Source organism: Channa argus, unplaced genomic scaffold (genome assembly GCF_033026475.1).
Source record: "Channa argus isolate prfri unplaced genomic scaffold, Channa argus male v1.0 Contig053, whole genome shotgun sequence".
NCBI lineage: Eukaryota > Metazoa > Chordata > Actinopteri > Anabantiformes > Channidae > Channa > Channa argus.
The window spans coordinates 39,261-60,000 of record NW_027125272.1 but is presented as its reverse complement, the minus strand read 5'-3'; the positions used below and the strand labels follow the sequence as shown (position 1 = coordinate 60,000).

Below are 20,740 nucleotides of genomic sequence, written 5' to 3'. Positions count from 1 at the left end.
AATAAAGTCAAGATTAAAAAGATATATAAATAGAACCCAACAATTCCCCCTGGAGCAAGCCATAGGCAACAGTGGAGAGGAAAAACTCCCTTTAACGGAAGAAACCTCCAGCAGAACCAGGCTCAGGGTGGACGGCCATCTGCCTCGACCGGTAGGGGTGAGTGGAAAGGGGAGAGGGAAAAGAACAGAGCAACAAAAAGCAACAACAAAACTTGGGCAGATTGGTAGGACCAGTAGCTTCACGCTGGAAGACACACAGCTTCAAAGCCGGGGGACACCTGCAGAAAGGGACAGAGAGAAGGGGACAGAGGAGGACAAAGACAACTACGGGAGAGAACACACAGAGTTAATGACATACAGTGGTGACAATTGCGGGATGAGAGGAGAGGAGAGATGGTCAAGAGGAGGAAAGGAGCTCAGTGCATTGGGGGGTGGGTCCCCCAGCAGTCTAAGCCTATGGCAGCATAACTATAAATAACAATATGCTTTATTAAAAAGGAAGGTTTTAAGCCTAGACTTAAAAGTAGAGAGGCTGTCTGCTTCCCGAATCTGAACTGGGAGCTGGTTCCACAAGAGAGGAGCTTGATAGCTAAAGGCTCTACCTCCCATTCTACTTTTGGAAATTCTGGGAACCACAAGTAGGCCTGCATTCTGAGAGCGAAGTGGTCTACTGGGATGATATGGTGCTATGAGGTCTTCTAAATATGATGGAGCCTGACCATTCAGAGCTTTATATGTAAGAAGCAGGGTTTTAAATTCTATTCTACATTTAATTGGAAGCCAATGGAGAGAAGCTAGTGAAGGTGAAATATGATCTCTCTTGCTAGTTCCAGTCAGCACTCTTGCTGCAGCATTTTGGATTAATTGCAGGCTCTTTAGGGAGTTACTGGGGCATCCTGAAAGTAGGGAATTACAGTAGTCCAACCTAGAGGTAACAAATGCATGGACCAGTTTTTCGGCATCACTTTGAGACAGGATGCTCCTAATTTTGGCAATGTTCCGTAGGTGGAAGAAGGCTGTTCTAGAGATTTGTTTTTAATGTGAGTTAAAGGACAGATCCTGATCAAACATAACTCCAAGGTTCCTTGCAGTAGTACTGGAGGCCAGGCTTATGCCATCTAGTTTAACAATATGGTTGGACATCATATCTCTGAGATTTTTGGGCCCAAATACTATGACTTCAGTTTTGTCTGAGTTTAAAAGTAAAAAATTGTGGGACATCCAGGCCTTTATGTCTTGTAGGCATGCTTGAAGCTTTATTAACTGATTATTTTCATCTGGTTCCATAGATAAATATAGCTGGGTATCATCAGCATAACAGTGGAAGGGATATTTTTAAAAGTGCAAAGAAAAAGATGTGAAACACGTAGAAACTAGATTGCCATGCTGATATGAAACTGGCATTGTACCCCAGATTGGACTCGAACCCTTTGTGTAACACAATAATGACAATAAAAGCAGTTAGTATAGTAAGATGGAGGAAAGCATTTAAAAGAGCAGAGAAAAGAATGTGAAATATACAAAAATTGCATTCCCAAGCTGATATGCATCTGGAATATTACAGTAGGTGAATATGTACTGTCTGTATCTGGTTCATTTTACTAAGACGTTGTAAAGGCCCTAAATCACCTTACAAAACACAGTTAGCAGCGGATGGTTTCGATCCATCAAACTTTGGGTTATGGGCCCATCACACTTCCGTTGCGCCATTCTGTTTTCAACCACTCTGCTTTTAACCACCCCAGATGGGACTTGAACCCACAATCCCTGGCTTAGGAGGCCAGTGCCCTATCCATTAGGCCACTGGGGCATCACAAACACCTTTACTCATCAGTTCTTCCAACAAACAGATGCTTCCTATACAGAGCATAATGTGAGACATGCCATGTTGGCTTTGGGTAACACAATAATGGCCCCAAATGCAGTAGATATAGTGAGTAGAAGGGACATTTTTAAAAGTGCAAAGAAAAAGATGTGAAACACGTAGAAACTAGTTTCCAATGCTGATATGAAACTGGCATTGTACCCCAGATTGGACTCGAACCCTTTGGGTAACACAATAATGACAATAAAAGCAGTTAGTATAGTAAGATGGAAGAAACCATTTAAAAGAGCAGAGAAAGGAATTTGAAATATACAAAATTTGCATTCCCAAGATGATATGCATCTGGAATTGTACAGTAGGTGAATATGTACTTTCTGTATCTGGTTCACTTTACTAAAAGGTTGTAAAGGCCCTAAGTCAGCTTACAAAACACAGTTAGCAGAGGATGGTTTCGAGCCATCGACCTCTGCTTAATGGGCCCATCACACTTCCGCTGCGCAACTCTGCTTTCAACCACGCCAGATTGGACTCTAACCCTTTGGGTAACATAATAATGACAATTAAAGCAGTTAGTAAAGTAAGATGGAGGAAAGCATTTAAAAGAGCAGAGAAAGGAATGTGAAATATACAAAAATTGCATTCCCAAGATGATATGCATCTGGAATTGTACAGTAGGTGAATATGTACTTTCTGTATCTGGTTTACTTTACTAAAAGGTTGTAAAGGCCCTAAGTCAGCTTACAAAACACAGTTAGCAAAGGATGGTTTCAATCCATCGACCTCTGGGTTATGGGCCCAGCACGCTTCCGCTGCGCCACTCTGCTGTCAACCACCCCAGGTGGGACTCGTACCCTTTGGGTAACACAATAATGACAATAAAAGCAGTTAGTATAGTAAGATGGAGGAAAGCATTTGAAAGAGCAGAGAAAAGAATGTGAAATATACAAAAATTGCATTCCCAAGCTGATATGCATCTGGAATTGTACAGTAGATGAATATGTACTGTCTGTATATGGTTCACTTTAGTAAGACGTTGTAAAGGCCCTAAATCACCTTACAAAACACAATTAGCAGAGGATGGTTTCGATCCATCGACCTCTGGGTTATGGGCCCGGCACGCTTCCGCTGCGCCACTCTGCTTTGAACCACACCAGATTGGACTCGAACCCTTTGGGTTATACAATAATGACAATAAAAGCAGTTACTATAGTAAGATGGAGGAAAGCATTTGAAAGAGCAGAGAAAAGAATGTGAAATATACAATAATTGCATTCCCAAGCTGATATGCATCTGGAATTGTATAGTAGGTGAATATATATTTTCTGTATCTGGTTCACTTTACTAAAAGGTTGTAAAGGCCTTAAGTCAGCTTACAAAACACAGTTAGCAGAAGATGGTTTCGATCCATCGACCTCTGGGTTATGGGCCCAGCACGCACAATAAAAGCAGTTAGTATAGTAAGATGGAGGAAAGCATTTAAAAGAGCAGAGAAAGGAATGTGAAATATACAAAAATTGCATTCCCAAGATGATATGCATCTGGAATTGTACAGTAGGTGAATATGTACTTTCTGTATCTGGTTCACTTTACTAAAAGGTTTTAATGGCCCTAAGTCAGCTTATAAAACACAGTTAGCAGAGGATGGTTTCGATCCATCGACCTCTGGGTTATGGGCCCAGCACGCTTCCGCTGCGCCACTCTGCTGTTAACCACCCCAGATGGGACTCGAACCCACAATCCCTGGCTTAGGAGGCCAGTGCATTATCCATTAGGCCACTGGGGCATCACAAACACCTTTACTCATCAGTTCTTCCACCAAACAGTTGCTTCCTATACAGAGCATAATGTGAGACATGCCATGTTGGCTTTGGGTAACACAATAATGGCCCCAAATGCAGTAGATATAGTAAGTTCAATTCAATTCAACTTTATTTATATAGTGCCAATTCACAACAAAGTCATCTCAGGGCACTTTACAGAATAAAGTCAAGATTAAAAAGATATATAAATAGAACCCAACAATTCCCCCTGGAGCAAGCCATAGGCAACAGTGGAGAGGAAAAACTCCCTTTAACGGAAGAAACCTCCAGCAGAACCAGGCTCAGGGTGGACGGCCATCTGCCTCGACCGGTAGGGGTGAGTGGAAAGGGGAGAGGGAAAAGAACAGAGCAACAAAAAGCAACAACAAAACTTGGGCAGATTGGTAGGACCAGTAGCTTCACGCTGGAAGACACACAGCTTCAAAGCCGGGGGACACCTGCAGAAAGGGACAGAGAGAAGGGGACAGAGGAGGACAAAGACAACTACGGGAGAGAACACACAGAGTTAATGACATACAGTGGTGACAATTGCGGGATGAGAGGAGAGGAGAGATGGTCAAGAGGAGGAAAGGAGCTCAGTGCATTGGGGGGTGGGTCCCCCAGCAGTCTAAGCCTATGGCAGCATAACTATAACTAACAATATGCTTTATTAAAAAGGAAGGTTTTAAGCCTAGACTTAAAAGTAGAGAGGGTGTCTGCTTCCCGAATCTGAACTGGGAGCTGGTTCCACAAGAGAGGAGCTTGATAGCTAAAGGCTCTACCTCCCATTCTACTTTTGGAAATTCTGGGAACCACAAGTAGGCCTGCATTCTGAGAGCGAAGTGGTCTACTGGGATGATATGGTGCTATGAGGTCTTCTAAATATGATGGAGCCTGACCATTCAGAGCTTTATATGTAAGAAGCAGGGTTTTAAATTCTATTCTACATTTAATTGGAAGCCAATGGAGAGAAGCTAGTGAAGGTGAAATATGATCTCTCTTGCTAGTTCCAGTCAGCACTCTTGCTGCAGCATTTTGGATTAATTGCAGGCTCTTTAGGGAGTTACTGGGGCATCCTGAAAGTAGGGAATTACAGTAGTCCAACCTAGAGGTAACAAATGCATGGACCAGTTTTTCGGCATCACTTTGAGACAGGATGCTCCTAATTTTGGCAATGTTCCGTAGGTGGAAGAAGGCTGTTCTAGAGATTTGTTTTTAATGTGAGTTAAAGGACAGATCCTGATCAAACATAACTCCAAGGTTCCTTGCAGTAGTACTGGAGGCCAGGCTTATGCCATCTAGTGTAACAATATGGTTGGACATCATATCTCTGAGATTTTTGGGCCCAAATACTATGACTTCAGTTTTGTCTGAGTTTAAAAGTAAAAAATTGTGGGACATCCAGGCCTTTATGTCTTGTAGGCATGCTTGAAGCTTTATTAACTGATTATTTTCATCTGGTTCCATAGATAAATATAGCTGGGTATCATCAGCATAACAGTGGAAGGGATATTTTTAAAAGTGCAAAGAAAAAGATGTGAAACACGTAGAAACTAGATTGCCATGCTGATATGAAACTGGCATTGTACCCCAGATTGGACTCGAACCCTTTGTGTAACACAATAATGACAATAAAAGCAGTTAGTATAGTAAGATGGAGGAAAGCATTTAAAAGAGCAGAGAAAAGAATGTGAAATATACAAAAATTGCATTCCCAAGCTGATATGCATCTGGAATATTACAGTAGGTGAATATGTACTGTCTGTATCTGGTTCATTTTACTAAGACGTTGTAAAGGCCCTAAATCACCTTACAAAACACAGTTAGCAGCGGATGGTTTCGATCCATCAAACTTTGGGTTATGGGCCCATCACACTTCCGTTGCGCCATTCTGTTTTCAACCACTCTGCTTTTAACCACCCCAGATGGGACTGGAACCCACAATCCCTGGCTTAGGAGGCCAGTGCCCTATCCATTAGGCCACTGGGGCATCACAAACACCTTTACTCATCAGTTCTTCCAACAAACAGATGCTTCCTATACAGAGCATAATGTGAGACATGCCATGTTGGCTTTGGGTAACACAATAATGGCCCCAAATGCAGTAGATATAGTGAGTAGAAGGGACATTTTTAAAAGTGCAAAGAAAAAGATGTGAAACACGTAGAAACTAGTTTCCAATGCTGATATGAAACTGGCATTGTACCCCAGATTGGACTCGAACCCTTTGGGTAACACAATAATGACAATAAAAGCAGTTAGTATAGTAAGATGGAAGAAACCATTTAAAAGAGCAGAGAAAGGAATTTGAAATATACAAAATTTGCATTCCCAAGATGATATGCATCTGGAATTGTACAGTAGGTGAATATGTACTTTCTGTATCTGGTTCACTTTACTAAAAGGTTGTAAAGGCCCTAAGTCAGCTTACAAAACACAGTTAGCAGAGGATGGTTTCAATCCATCGACCTCTGGGTTATGGGCCCAGCACGCTTCCGCTGCGCCACTCTGCTGTCAACTACTCCAGGTGGGACTCGTACCCTTTGGGTAACACAATAATGACAATAAAAGCAGTTAGTATAGTAAGATGGAGGAAAGCATTTGAAAGAGCAGAGAAATAAATGTGAAATATACAAAAATTGCATTCCCAAGCTGATATGCATCTGGAATTGTACAGTAGATGAATATGTACTGTCTGTATATGGTTCACTTTAGTAAGACGTTGTAAAGGCCCTAAATCACCTTACAAAACACAATTAGCAGAGGATGGTTTCGATCCATCGACCTCTGGGTTATGGGCCCGGCACGCTTCCGCTGCGCCACTCTGCTTTGAACCACACCAGATTGGACTCGAACCCTTTGGGTTATATAATAATGACAATAAAAGCAGTTACTATAGTAAGATGGAGGAAAGCATTTGAAAGAGCAGAGAAAAGAATGTGAAATATACAATAATTGCATTCCCAAGCTGATATGCATCTGGAATTGTATAGTAGGTGAATATATATTTTGTGTATCTGGTTCACTTTATTAAAAGGTTGCAAAGGCCTTAAGTCAGCTTACAAAACACAGTTAGCAGAAGATGGTTTCGATCCATCGACCTCTGGGTTATGGGCCCAGCACGCACAATAAAAGCAGTTAGTATAGTAAGATGGAGGAAAGCATTTAAAAGAGCAGAGAAAGGAATGTGAAATATACAAAAATTGCATTCCCAACATGATATGCATCTGGAATTGTACAGTAGGTGAATATGTACTTTCTGTATCTGGTTCACTTTACTAAAAGGTTTTAATGGCCCTAAGTCAGCTTACAAAACACAGTTAGCAGAGGATGGTTTCGATCCATCGACCTCTGGGTTATGGGCCCAGCACGCTTCCGCTGCGCCACTCTGCTGTTAACCACCCCAGATGGGACTCGAACCCACAATCCCTGGCTTAGGAGGCCAATGCATTATCCATTAGGCCACTGGGGCATCACAAACACCTTTACTCATCAGTTCTTCCACCAAACAGTTGCTTCCTATACAGAGCATAATGTGAGACATGCCATGTTGGCTTTGGGTAACACAATAATGGCCCCAAATGCAGTAGATATAGTGAGTAGAAGGGAAATTTTTAAAAGTGCAAAGAAAAAGATGTGAAACACGTATAAACTAGTTTCCAATGCTGATATGAAACTGGCATTGTACCCCAGATTGGACTCAAACCCTTTGGGTAACACAATAATGACAATAAAAGCAGTTAGTATAGTAAGATGGAGGAAACCATTTAAAAAAGGAGAGAAAGGAATTTGAAATATACAAAAATTGCATTCCCAAGATGATATGCATCTGAAATTGTACAGTAGGTGAATATGTACTTTCTGTATCTGGTTCACTTTACTAAAAGGTTGTAAAGGCCCTAAGTCAGCTTACAAAACACAGTTAGCAGAGGATGGTTTCGATCCATCGACCTCTGGGTTATGGGCCCAGCACGCTTCCGCTGCGCCACTCTGCTGTTAACCACCCCAGATGGGACTCGAACCCACAATCCCTGGCTTAGGAGGCCAGTGCATTATCCATTAGGCCACTGGGGCATCACAAACACCTTTACTCATCAGTTCTTCCACCAAACAGTTGCTTCCTATACAGAGCATAATGTGAGACATGCCATGTTGGCTTTGGGTAACACAATAATGGCCCCAAATGCAGTAGATATAGTGAGTAGAAGGGAAATTTTTAAAAGTGCAAAGAAAAAGATGTGAAACACGTATAAACTAGTTTCCAATGCTGATATGAAACTGGCATTGTACCCCAGATTGGACTCGAACCCTTTGGGTAACACAATAATGACAATAAAAGCAGTTAGTATAGTAAGATGGAGGAAACCATTTAAAAAAGGAGAGAAAGGAATTTGAAATATACAAAAATTGCATTCCCAAGATGATATGCATCTGAAATTGTACAGTAGGTGAATATGTACTTTCTGTATCTGGTTCACTTTACTAAAAGGTTGTAAAGGCCCTAAGTCAGCTTACAAAACACAGTTAGCAAAGGATGGTTTTGATCCACTGACCTCTGGGTTATGGGCCCATCACACTTCGGCTGTGCCACTCTACTTTCAACCACACTAGATTGGACTCTAACCATTTGGATAACATAATAATGACAATAAAAGCAGTTAGTATAGTAAGATGGAGGAAAGCATTTGAAAGAGCAGAGAAAAGAATGTGAAATATACAAAAATTGCATTCCCAAGCTGATATGCATCTGGAATTGTACAGTAGGTGAATATGTACATTCTGTATCTGGTTCACTTTACTAAAAAGTTGTAAAGGCCCTAAGTCAGCTTACAAAACACAGTTAGCAGAGGATGGTTTCAATCCATCGACCTCTGGGTTATGGGCCCAGCACACTTCCGCTGCGCCACTATGCTGTCAACCACCCCAGATGGGACTTGAACCCACAATCCCTGGCTCAGGAGGCCAGTGCCTTATCCATTAGGCCACTGGGGCATCTCAAACACCTTTACTCATCAGTTCTTCCACCAAACAGTTGCTTCCTATACAGAGCATAATGTGAGACATGCCATGTTGGCTTTGGGTAACACAATAATGGCCCGAAATGCAGTAGATATAGTGAGTAGAAGGGAAATTTTTAAAAGTGCAAAGAAAAAGATGTGAAACACGTAGAAACTAGATTGCCATGCTGATATGAAACTGGCATTGTACCCCAGATTGGACTCGAACCCTTTGGGTAGCACAATAATGACAATAAAAGCAGTTAGTATAGTAAGATGGAGGAAAGCATTTGAAAGAGCAGAGAAAAGAATGTGAAATATACAATAATTGCATTCTCAAGCTGATATGCATCTGGAATTGTATAGTAAGTGAATATGTACTTTCTGTATCTGGTTCACTTTACTAAGAGGTTGTAAAGGCCCTAAGTCAGCTTACAAAACACAGTTAGCAGAGGATGGTTTCGAGCCATCGACCTCTGGGTTATGGGCCCAGCACGCTTCCGCTGCACCACTCTGCTGTCAACCACCCCAGATGGTACTTGAACCCTTTGGGTAACACAATAATGACAATAAAAGCAGTTAGTATAGTAAGATGGAGGAAAGCATTTGAAAGAGCAGAGAAAAGAATGTGAAATATACAAAAATTGCATTCCCAAGCTGATATGTATCTGAAATTGTACAGTAGGTGAATATGTACTTTCTGTATCTGGTTCACTTTACTAAAAGGTTGTAAAGGCCCTAAGTCAGCTTATAAAACACAGTTAGCAGAGGATGGTTTCGATCCATCGACCTCTGGGTTATGGGCCCTGCACGCTTCCGCTGCGCCACTCTGCTTTGAACCACACCAGATTGGACTCGAACCCTTTGGGTAATACAACTGCTCATACTGAACCAAAACCCAAAACTTTCAAATGTGGATTATTAAATATCAGATCTCTCTCTTCTAAATCTTTGTTAGTAAATGACTTGATAAATGATCATCAAATTGGTTTATTTTGTCTCACTGAAACGTGGTTGCAGCAGGAAGAATATGTTAGTTTAAATGAGTCAACCCCCCAAAGTCATATTAATTATCATGTTCCTAGATGCACAGGCCGAGGTGGAGGAGTAGCAGCAATATTTCACTCTAGCTTATCAATAATTCCTAGACCTAAACATAGTTATACCTCATTTGAGAGTCTTACTCTTAGCCTTTCACACCCAAACTGGAAAACTCAAAAACCACTATTATTTGTTATCGTGTACCGTCCTCCAGTCCCTTATTCAGAGTTTTTGATTGAATTTTCTGATTTTCTATCTGATTTAGTGCTTAGTACAGATAAAGTCATTATAGTGGGTGACTTTAACATTCATGTAGATGCTGACAGTAACTGTCTGAGCACTGCGTTTAATTCATTATTAGATTCAATTGGTTTTTCCCAAAATGTAAATAAACCCACTCATTGTTTTAGTCACACGTTAGACCTTGTCCTTACATATGGCATTGAAACTGATAATTTAATAGTATTTCCTCATAATTCTCTTCTGTCTGACCATTTTCTAATAACATTTGAATTTACAATAACGGACTATACAGCAGTTAGGAAAAAATTCCACTACAGCAGATGTTTATCTGAAAATGCTGTGAATACATTTAAAGAAATTATTTCTTCATCTTTTTCACCACCATGTGTCAATACTATGGTGAGTAGCCATCTTACTCCTGTGCAAATTGATTATTTAGTTGACGATTCTGCCGCCTCACTGCATACTAGATACAGTTGCCCCTTTGAAATAGAAGGCAGTGAATCAGAGGAGCCGACCTCCATGATACAATTCACAAATACACAGCTTAAAGCAGACAACACGAAAGTTAGAGAGGAAGTGGCGTTCCACTAATTTAGAAGAATCCCGGTTAGCCTGGAAAAACAGTTTAAAAACATACAAAAAAGCTCTCCGTGATGCCAGAACAGCATATTATTCCGCATTAATAGAGGAAAACAAGAACAACCCCCGGTTTCTGTTCAGCACTGTAGCCAGGCTGACTAAGAGCCATAGTTCTGTTGAGCCTAGTATTCCCTTAACTTTGAGCAGCAATGACTTTATGACTTTCTTTACTAGTAAAATTGTAGCCATTAGGGAAAAGATTCACCAGATCCTCCCTACAAATATTACGGCTAGATCTTCATGTACAACAGCTATAGAATCCTCAATAAGGCCCCAATCCATCTTAGACTGCTTTTCACCCATAGATCTCACTGAGCTAAGTTCAACTACCGCCTCCTCAAAACTAACAACATGTCTTTTAGACCGTGTTCCAACCAAATTGCTTAAAGATGTTCTACCTTTAATAGACACTTTCATATTAGATTTGATTAACCTATCTTTAGAAACTGGCTATGTACCAAAGGCCTATAAAGTTGCTGTAATCAAACCATTACTTAAAAAACCTTGTCTTGATCCAGGGGATTTAGCCAACTATAGACCAATATCAAATCTCCCGTTTATTTCTAAAATCCTTGAAAAAGTAGTTGCAAAACAATTATGTGATCACCTTTACAGGAATAATTTGTATGAAGACTTTCAGTCAGGATTTAGAGCTCATCACAGTACAGAAACAGCACTGGTAAAAGTCTCCAATGATCTTCTCCTGGCTTCAGATAATGGACTTGTGTCTGTACTCGTCTTACTAGACCTTAGTGCCGCATTTGACACCATTGACCACAACATTTTATTACAGAGACTAGAACATGGATTTGGGATTAAAGGAACCACATTACATTGGTTTAAATCTTATCTGTCAGACAGATTCCAACTTGTTCATGTTAATGATGACTCTTCTTTATGCACCAAAGTCAGCTATGGAGTTCCACAGGGCTCTGTGTTAGGACCAATACTTTTTAATCTCTACATGTCACCTTTAGGCAAAATCATTAGGAAACATTCCATAAACTTCCACTGATATGCAGATGATACCCAGCTCTATTTATCTGTGAAACCAGAAGATACTAACCAATTAGTCAAATTTGAAGCATGTCTAAAAGACATAAAGAACTGGATGTCCTACAATTTCCTACTTCTAAATTCAGACAAAACTGAAATCATCCTCTTTGGGCCTAAAAACATGAGAAATATGCTGTCTAACAATATAGTTACTCTAGATGACATAACTTTGGCCTCTAGTGCTACGGTGAGGAACCTTGGAGTTATCTTTGACCAAGATTTGGCGTTTACGTCACATAAAAGACAAATGTCTAGAACAGCCTTCTTCCACCTACGGAACATTGCTAAAATTAGAAGCATCCTGTCTCAAATTGATGCCGAAAAACTGGTCCATGCATTTGTTACTTCTAGGTTGGACTACTGTAATTCCCTACTTCTGGGGTGTCCTAATAACTCTCTAAAAAGCCTTCAATTAATCCAAAATGCTGCAGCAAGAGTGCTGACTGGATTAGGAAAGAGAGATCATATTTCACCTTCACTAGCTTCTCTTCATTGGCTTCCCATAAAATCTAGAATAGAGTTCAAAACCCTCCTCCTTACATACAAAGCTCTTAATGGTCAAGCTCCATCATATTTAAAAGATCTCATAGTCCTGTATCGCCCAATTAGACCACTTCGATCCCAAAATACTGGCCTACTTGTGGTTCCCAGAGTTTGCAAAAGTAGAATGGGAGGCAGAGCCTTTAGCTATCAAGCTCCTCTCCTGTGGAACCAGCTTCCAATCCAAATTCGGGGAGCACACACCCTCTCTACTTTTAAGACTAGGCTTAAAACTTTCCTTTTTGATAAAGCTTATAGTTAAAAATCCTCACTCAATGCCAGTGCCTTATCCATTAGGCCACTGGGGCATCTCAAACACCTTTACTCATCAGTTCTTCCACCAAACAGTTGCTTCCTAGACAGAACATAATGTGAGACATGCCATGTTGGCTTTGGGTAACACAATAATGGCCCCAAATGCAGTAGATATAGTGAGTAGAAGGGAAATTTTTAAAAGTGCAAAGAAAAAGATGTGAAACACGTAGAAACTAGATTGCCATGCTGATATGAAACTGGCATTATACCCCAGATTGGACTCGAACCCTTTGGGTAGCACAATAATGACAATAAAAGCAGTTAGTATAGTAAGATGGAGGAAAGCATTTGAAAGAGCAGAGAAAAGAATGTGAAATATACAAAAATTGCATTCCCAAGCTGATATGCATCTGGAATTGTACAGTAGGTGAATATGTACTTTCTGTATCTGGTTCACTTTACTAAAAGGTTGTAAAGGCCCTAAGTCAGCTTACAAAACACAGTTAGCAGAGGATGGTTTCGATCCATCGACCTCTGGGTTATGGGCCCAGCACGCTTCCGCTGCGCCACTCTGCTGTCAACCACCCCAGATGGGACTCTAACCCTTTGGGTAACACAATAATGACAATAAAAGCAGTTAGTATAGTAAGATGGAGGAAAGCATTTGAAAGAGCAGAGAAAAGAATGTGAAATATAGAATAATTGCATTCCCAAGCTGATATGCATCTGGAATTGTACAGTAGGTGAATATGTACTTTCTGTATCTGGTTCACTTTACTAAAAGGTTGTAAAGGCCCTAAGTCAGCTTACAAAACACAGTTAGCAGAGGATGGTTTCGATCCATCGACCTCTGGGTTATGGGCCCAGCACGCTTCCGCTGCGCCACTCTGCTGTCAACCACCCCAGATGGGACTTGAACCCACAATCCCTGGCTTAGGAGGCCAGTGCCTTATCCATTAGGCCACTGGGGCCTCTCAAACACCTTTACTCATCAGTTCTTCCACCAAACAGTTGCTTCCTAGACAGAGCATAATGTGAGACATGCCATGTTGGCTTTGGGTAACACAATAATGGCCCCAAATGCAGTAGATATAGTGAGTAGAAGGGAAATTTTTAAAAGTGCAAAGAAAAAGATGTGAAACACGTAGAAACTAGATTGCCATGCTGATATGAAACTGGCATTGTACCCCAGATTGGACTCGAACCCTTTGGGTAGACCAATAATGACAATAAAAGCAGTTAGTATAGTAAGATGGAGGAAAGCATTTGAAAGAGCAGAGAAAAGAATGTGAAATATACAATAATTGCATTCCCAAGCTGATATGCATCTGGAATTGTATAGTAGGTGAATATGTACTTTCTGTATCTGGTTCACTGTACTAAGAGGTTGTAAAGGCCCTAAGTCAGCTTACAAAACACAGTTAGCAGAGGATGGTTTCGATCCATCGACCTCTGGGTTATGGGCCCAGCACGCTTCCGCTGCGCCACTCTGCTGTCAACCACCCCAGATGGGACTTGAACCCACAATCCCTGGCTTAGGAGGCCAGTGCCTTATCCATTAGGCCACTGGGGCCTCTCAAACACCTTTACTCATCAGTTCTTCCACCAAACAGTTGCTTCCTAGACAGAGCATAATGTGAGACATGCCATGTTGGCTTTGGGTAACACAATAATGGCCCCAAATGCAGTAGATATAGTGAGTAGAAGGGAAATTTTTAAAAGTGCAAAGAAAAAGATGTGAAACACGTAGAAACTAGATTGCCATGCTGATATGAAACTGGCATTGTACCCCAGATTGGACTCGAACCCTTTGGGTAGCACAATAATGACAATAAAAGCAGTTAGTATAGTAAGATGGAGGAAAGCATTTGAAAGAGCAGAGAAAAGAATGTGAAATATACAATAATTGCATTCCCAAGCTGATATGCATCTGGAATTGTATAGTAGGTGAATATGTACTTTCTGTATCTGGTTCACTTTACTCTACTCTCCTTTCGGCTTATCCCGTGGGTTCGGGGTCGCCACAGCGGATCATTGTCCGCATGTTGATTTGGCACAGTTTTTACGCCGGATGCCCTTCCTGACGCAACCCTCCCCAATTTCCTGCCAATACAGTCAAATCTTTTTCGTACCTTTTTTCTTTCATTGTCTCCCGTCTTCCGCCCATCTCCGTCTGCATCCTCGCCCGTTCCTCCTGATGTTTTCCATCCACACAAATGCCATCAATCTCCAACCTATTCTGCCGCTGCTCTCCGACCAAATCCACTCCTTTCTCCGTCCTCTTTGCTGAAGTAATCCTCTGCATTGAAAAGCCCGGAACTTGCCCGCCATTTCTCTTCTCTCCCTGCTCCGCGGCCTGGCGTTTGCTTCCTCCCGCTCCGTTCTCTATTTCGGCTGGCATTGCCGTTTCTCCCCGACATCTCATGGTAGGAGCCACAATTTTCACAGCGTCCTCCGTCAATTTACCTCGTCTTTCTCCGCCATTCTCCATTTTACGTAGCTTGGAGAATCGAGTAACACTCGGCAAAAAAACAAAACCAAAAGAAAATAAAAAAGAAAAAGGCAAAATGAAAGCGCCCCAGAACGGAGCAAATCCGCCGGGGGGATTAGTAACATAAACGAAATCGAAATCTCAATACTATTTAGTTAAATTACGACAAAAACACAAGCAAACTGAAAAAGCCCGCCAAAACAGGCTCACGCGCGGGTCGTCACTGCTAGCTCTAGAAGAGAAACCACTGTCTACAAACAGGTTTGGGAACCAAGAACAGCAAACAGGTGCTGCTGCCAGAAAGAGCGGCTAAACACAGTTAGCAGAGTATGGTTACGATCCATTGACCTCTGAGTTATGGGCCCATCACGCTTCCGCTGCGCCACTCTGCTGTCAACCACCCCAGATGGGACTCTAACCCACAATCCCTGGCTTAGGAGGCCAGTGCCTTATCCATTAGGCCACTGGGGCATCTCAATCACCTTTACTCATCAGTTCTTCCACCAAACAGTTGCTTCCTATACAGAGCATAATGTGAGACATGCCATGTTGGCTTTGGGTAACACAATAATGGCCCCAAATGCAGTAGATATAGTGAGTTCAATTCAATTCAACTTTATTTATATAGCGCCAATTCACAACAAAGTCATCTCAGGGCACTTTACAGAATAAAGTCAAGATTATAAAGATATATAAAGAGAACCCAACAATTCCCCCTGGAGCAAGCCATAGGCAACAGTGGAGAGGAAAAACTCCCTTTAACGGAAGAAACCTCCAGCAGAACCAGGCTCAGGGTGGACGGCCATCTGCCTCGACCGGTTGGGGTGAGTGGAAAGGGGAGAGAGAAAAGAACAGAGCAACAAAAAGCAATAACAAAACATCGGGCAGATTGGTAGGACCAGTAGCTGCACGCTGGAAGACACACAGCTTCAAAGCCGGGGGACACCTGCAGAAAGGGACAGAGAGAGGGGGACAGAGGAGGACAAAGACAACTACGGGAGAGAACACACAGAGTTAATGACATACAGTGGTGAGAATTGCGGGGTGAGAGGAGAGATGGTCAAGAGGAGGAAAGGAGCTCAGTGCATTGGGGGGTGGGTCCCCCAGCAGTCTAAGCCTATGGCAGCATAACTATAACTAACTATATGCTTTATTAAAGAGGAAGGTTTTAAGCTTAGAATTAAAAGTAGAGAGGGTGTCTGCTTCCCAAATCTGAACTGGGAGCTGGTTCCACAGGAGAGGAGCTTGATAGCTAAAGGCTCTACCTCCCATTCTACTTTTGGAAATTCTGGGAACCACAAGTAGGCCTGCATTCTGAGAGCGAAGTGGTCTACTGGGATGATATGGTGCTATGAGGTCTTCTATATATGATGGAGCCTGACCATTCAGAGCTTTATATGTAAGAAGCAGGGTTTTAAATTCTATTCAAAATTTAATGGTAAGCCAATGGAGAGAAGCTAGTGAAGGTGAAATATGATCTGTCTTGCTAGTTCCAGTCAGCACTCTTGCTGCAGCATTTTGGATTAATTGCAGGCTCTTTAGGGAGTTACTGGGGCATCCTGAAAGTAGGGAATTACAGTAGTCCAACCTAGAAGTAACAAATGCATGGACCAGTTTTTCGGCATCACTTTGAGACAGTATGCTCCTAATTTTGGCAATGTTCCGTAGGTGGAAGAAGGCTGTCCTAGAGATTTGTTTTTATGTGACTTAAAGGACAGATCCTGATCAAAAATAACTCCAAGGTTCCTTGCAGTAGTACTGGAGGCCAGACTTATGCCATCTAGGGTAACAATATGGTTGGACATCATATCTCTGATATTTTTGGGCCCAAATACTATGACTTCAGTTTTGTCTGAGTTTAAAAGTAAAAAATTGTGGGACATCCAGGCCTTTATGTCCTGTAGGCATGCTTGAAGCTTTATTAACTGATTATTTTCATCTGGTTCCATAGATAAATATAGCTGGGTATCATCAGCATAACAGTGGAAATTTATGGAGTGTTTTCTAATAATGTTGCCTAAAGGAGACATATATAAAGTAAAAAGTATTGGTCCTAACACAGAGCCTTGTGGAACTCCATAGCTAACCTTTGTGTGCATGGAGGATTCATCATTAACATGAACAAATTGAAATCTATCAGACAGATAGGATTTAAACCAACCTAGTGCAGTTCCTGTAATTCCAATTTCATGTTCCAGTCTCTGTAATAAAATGTTATGATCAATGGTATCAAATGCGGCACTAAGATCTAACAGAACAAGTATAGAGATGAGTCCATTATCTGAGGCCATGAGAAGATCGTTGGTGACTTTTACCAGTGCTGTTTCTGTACTATGATGAACTCTAAATCCTGACTGAAACTCTTCATACAAATTATTCCTATGAAGGTGATCACATAATTGTTTTGCGACTACTTTTTCAATTATTTTAGAAATAAAGGGGAGATTAGATATTGGTCTGTAATTGGCTAAAACACCTGGGTCAAGACAGGGTTTTTTAAGTAATGGTTTAATTACAGCTACCTTATAGGCCTGTGGTACATAGCCTGTTTCTAAAGATAGATTGATGATATCTAATATGAACGTATCTATTAAGGGTAAAGCTTCCTTGAGCAGCTTAGTTGGAATAGGGTCTAGCAGACAGGTTGTTGGTTTAGATGAGGTAATAATTGAAGTTAGCTCAGAGAGATCTATGGGTAAAAAGCAGTCTAACAGGGAGTGGGGCCTTATCCATGATTCTAGCACTGCTGTACATGAAGATCTATCTGTAATTTTTGGGGGGAGGATCTGGTGAATACTTTCTCTAATAGCTACAATTTTATTCATAAAGAAGGTCATGAAGTCATTGCTGCTCAAAGTTAAGGGAATAGTAGGCTCAACAGAACTATGGCTCTTAGTCAGCCTGGCTACAGTGCTGAACAGAAACCGGGGGTTGTTCTTGTTTTCTTCTATTAATGATGAATAATATGCTGTTCTGGCATCACTGAGAGCTTTTTTGTACGTTTTTAAACTATTTTTCCAGGCTAAATGAGATTCTTCTAACTTTCTGGAACGCCACTTCCTTTCTAACTTTCGTGTTTCCTGTTTTAAGTTGCGTGTTTGTGAAGTATACCATGGAGATCGCCTCTGCTGATTCACTGCCTTCTTTTTTAGAGGGGCAACACTATCGAGTATTGTACGTAGTGAGGCTGCAGAATTGTCAACAAGATAATCTACTTGTGCAGGAGTAACATTAAGGAGACTACTTCCCATTGTATTAACATATGGTGAAGCAAATGATGAAGAAATAATTTCTTTAAATTTGTTGACAGCTTTTTCACTTAAGCATCTGCTATAGTGGAATTTTTCCCTAACTGCTATATAGTCCGTTATTGTAAATTCAAATGTTATTAAAAAATGGTCAGACAGAAGAGAGTTGTGAGGACATATTGTTAAATTATCCGTTTCAATTCCATACGTAAGGACAAGGTCTAACGTGTGACTAAAACAGTGAGTGGGTTTATTTACATTTTGGGAAAAACCAATTGAATCTAATAATGAATTAAACGCAGTGCTCAGGCAGTTACTGTCAGCATCTACATGAATGTTAAAGTCACCCACTATAATGACTTTATCTGTACTAAGCACTAAATCAGCTAGAAAATCAGAAAATTCAATCAAAAACTCTGAATAAGGGACTGGAGGACGGTACATGATAACAAATAATAGTGGTTTTTGAGTTTTCCAGTTTGGGTGTGAAAGGCTAAGAGTAAGGCTCTCAAATGAGTTATAACTATGTTTAGGTCTAGGGTTTATTGATAAGCTACAATGGAAGATTGCTGCAACTCCTCCACCTCGGCCTGTGCTTCTAGGAACATGATAATTAATATGACTTGGGGGGGTTGACTCATTTAGACTGACATATTCTTCCTGCTGCAACCAAGTTTCAGTGAGACAAAATAAATCGAATTGATGATCGCTTATTAAGTCATTTACTAACAGAGATTTAGAAGAGAGAGATCTGATATTTAATAATCCACATTTAATAGTTTTGGGGTTTTGTTCTGTAAGAGGAGTAGTCTTAACTTTTATTAGGTTATTATGATTAACTCCTCTTGTTGTCATATTTACTTTATGTAATTTAGGTCGGGGAACAGACACAGTCTCTATAGGTATGTGGGAGTTGTGGGGGGGTGACGGTTGTAAGGACACTGCAGAGAGGTGTGTAGGACTGGATCTCTGCATCCTAGGCTCAACTCTGGATTGTCATACTTTTGGTTGTCTAATAAAACCAGCCATATTTCTGGATAAGAAAGCTGCACCATCTAAAGTAGGATGGATGCCATCTCTCCTAATCAGCCTAGGTTTTCCCCAAAAACGTTTCCAATTGTCTATGTAGCCCACATCGTTTGCTGGACACCACCTAGACAGCCAGCGGTTGAATGACGACATGCGGGTGTACATGTCGTCACTGGTCAGATTTGGCAGGGGACCAGAGAAAATTACGGAGTCCGACATTGTTTTTGCAAAGTTACACACCGATTCAACATTCATTTTAGTGACCTCCGATTTACGTAATCGGGCGTCATTAACTCCCACGTGAATAATAATATTACTGTATTTACGTTTATCCTTAGCCAGGAGTTTCAAATATGATTCAACGTCGCCCGCTCTGGCCCCAGGAAGACATTTGACTACGGCCGCTGGAGTCTCTAACTTCACGTTTCTGACTATGGAGCTGCCAATTACCAGAGTTGGTTTCTCAGCGGGTGTGTCGCTGAGTGGGGAAAATCGATTAGAAACATGAACCGACTGGTGGTGAACCTCGGGCGTCTGTTTAGCATTAGATCTCTTACGAACCGTCACCCAGCCGGACTGGCTTCCCGGCTGCTCGGGAACTGCCGGGGGACAGCTAGCAGGGGCTACGCTAGGTCGGCCCGCACCAGCTACCGGGGCCTGACTAGCGGAGTTGTTTTCCATGGTGCGGAGCCGTGCTTCCAATTCCGTGAGCCTCGCCTCCAAAGCTGCAAAAACCTTACACTTATTACATATACCATTATCACTAAAGGAGGCAGAGGAAAAACTGAACATGAGACACACCGAGCAAGTGAGAGAAGGAGAGACAGAGGGAGACAGAGAAGCCATTGCTAATGTTTAACTGCTAAGCTAGCGAAGCTAATATAAGTGAAATGTGGAATTTGTAAACTTTAGCTGGTTATGTTTTGCAAAAGCAGGTGCTTGTGCAATACGAGCGTATGTTACGACTAAGTATTAATTCTTGTGTGAAGAAATCACTTATTTAAGTAAAAATAACAGCTACAATTAATCAGTAAACAGTCTTTCGGTAGAAACCCAAGAGTGTGCAGAAACAGGAAGTGACGCAATACGCTTACCGCAAATCTGGATGGCGCACCGGAAACCAAGAACAGCAAACAGGTGCTGCTGCCAGAAAGAGCCTATGTATATGTACTTTCTGTATCTGATTCACTTTACTAAAAGGTTGTAAAGGCCCTAAGTCAGCTTATAAAACACAGTTAGCAGAGGATGGTTTCGATCCATCAACCTCTGGGTTATGGGCCCAGCACGCTTCCGCTGCGCCACTCTGCTTTCAGCCACGCCAGATTGGACTCGAACCCTTTGGGTAATACAATAATGACAATAAAAGCAGTTAGTATAGTAAGATGGAGGAAAGCATTTGAAAGAGCAGAGAAAAGAATGTGAAATATACAAAAATTGCATTTCCAAGCTGATATGCATCTGGAATTGTACAGTAGGTGAATATGTACTTTCTGTATCTGGTTCACTTTACTAAAAGGTTGTAAAGGCCCTAAGTCAGCTTACAAAACACAGTTAGCAGAGGATGGTTTCGATCC

The 20,740-nt window shown here is 41.4% G+C and overlaps 6 non-coding genes across 6 annotated transcripts; all 6 read right to left on the bottom strand.

The window, feature by feature from the left end:
* Positions 1-1,737: 1,737 nt before the first annotated feature.
* On the bottom strand, positions 1,738-1,810 carry trnar-ccu (transfer RNA arginine (anticodon CCU)). The gene has a single exon. It is a non-coding gene; the product is annotated as a tRNA-Arg (tRNA).
* A 3,731-nt stretch (positions 1,811-5,541) lies between these two features.
* trnar-ccu (transfer RNA arginine (anticodon CCU)) lies at positions 5,542-5,614 on the bottom strand. The gene has a single exon. It is a non-coding gene; the product is annotated as a tRNA-Arg (tRNA).
* A 2,929-nt stretch (positions 5,615-8,543) lies between these two features.
* On the bottom strand, positions 8,544-8,616 carry trnar-ccu (transfer RNA arginine (anticodon CCU)). The gene has a single exon. It is a non-coding gene; the product is annotated as a tRNA-Arg (tRNA).
* A 4,680-nt stretch (positions 8,617-13,296) lies between these two features.
* Positions 13,297-13,369, bottom strand: trnar-ccu (transfer RNA arginine (anticodon CCU)). The gene has a single exon. It is a non-coding gene; the product is annotated as a tRNA-Arg (tRNA).
* A 529-nt stretch (positions 13,370-13,898) lies between these two features.
* trnar-ccu (transfer RNA arginine (anticodon CCU)) lies at positions 13,899-13,971 on the bottom strand. Its single transcript has one exon. It is a non-coding gene; the product is annotated as a tRNA-Arg (tRNA).
* A 1,316-nt stretch (positions 13,972-15,287) lies between these two features.
* On the bottom strand, positions 15,288-15,360 carry trnar-ccu (transfer RNA arginine (anticodon CCU)). Its single transcript has one exon. It is a non-coding gene; the product is annotated as a tRNA-Arg (tRNA).
* Positions 15,361-20,740: the final 5,380 nt, after the last annotated feature.